Source organism: Lottia gigantea (assembly GCF_000327385.1).
Source record: "Lottia gigantea unplaced genomic scaffold LOTGIsca_255, whole genome shotgun sequence".
In the NCBI taxonomy this organism is placed as follows: Eukaryota; Metazoa; Mollusca; class Gastropoda; family Lottiidae; genus Lottia; species Lottia gigantea.
In genome coordinates, this window is record NW_008708773.1 from 32293 (window position 1) to 33285 (window position 993).

Below are 993 nucleotides of genomic sequence, written 5' to 3' on the forward strand. Positions count from 1 at the left end.
AATGGTCAATGTATTCAGAAACTAGGTAGGATTCGCTCGCGCAATCTGAGATAATAGGCCTGCCTTTAGGAATCCTATTGGCTAAAGACCATTCAGTTTCCGGGTTTTTGTGAATCTTCGGTAAAGTATAAATGTGACGTTGACGGACTTCGGGTTTCGCTGAAAGATAGTCATATTGGGAATCAGAAATAAATTGTTTGTTTACTAAAGTTTTTAAAATATTGTTTATCTTTTGCGCAGTTTCCATGAAAATAGGTTGATCAAGTACACGGTAATGATTAGCATTGTTCAATTGTTTCTCTAATTCAAAAATGTAGTCTTCGCGATTCTGAATGACACAGCAACTGCCTTTGTCACTCTTTCGTATTATAATGTTCTGATCGTTTTTTAGGCTATTCAAAGCTTTCCTTTCAAACTTGGTGAGGTTGTGTTTTTCATTCACCAAAGGTAAATGAGATATTTCTTCATGTAATTTATCGCAAGTAGCCAAAATATCTGAGTCAATCGCGCTGTCTGGTGGAGTCCAACCAGACTTTTCAATGAACGGTATTCGCTTGCCTCTGCCGAGTCTATTCCGAAAAAAGAAATTTAACTTAAAAGTCCTATTGACTTGTTCAACCGACGATAAAATTGGTTCATGGGAAAGAGTTTTAGATGTCGGAATAAATGTTAGACCTCTATCTAAAACTCTTTCTTCAAGGGGAGAAAGTTTTCGCGAACTGAGGTTAACCACAGTTTTTCCTAATTTTAGAGCATTTCCCACCGCGTTCAGTTTAAATGGGAGACCCATGAAAAATAAATACTTTTTGCAGTGGGGGACATCCAGTGGATGTTATCCGAAATGACATTGACCACTCCATTGAAGCGAGGAATAGTATGGGCATTGGTAGACGGTTTATGATATAGTAGACTGTTGAACTTCTGGAGGTTATTGACTAAATGAGGTTCAGCTAATTGTAGCTCCTTTGAGTAAGGAATCTGTGGGCGTAAAGG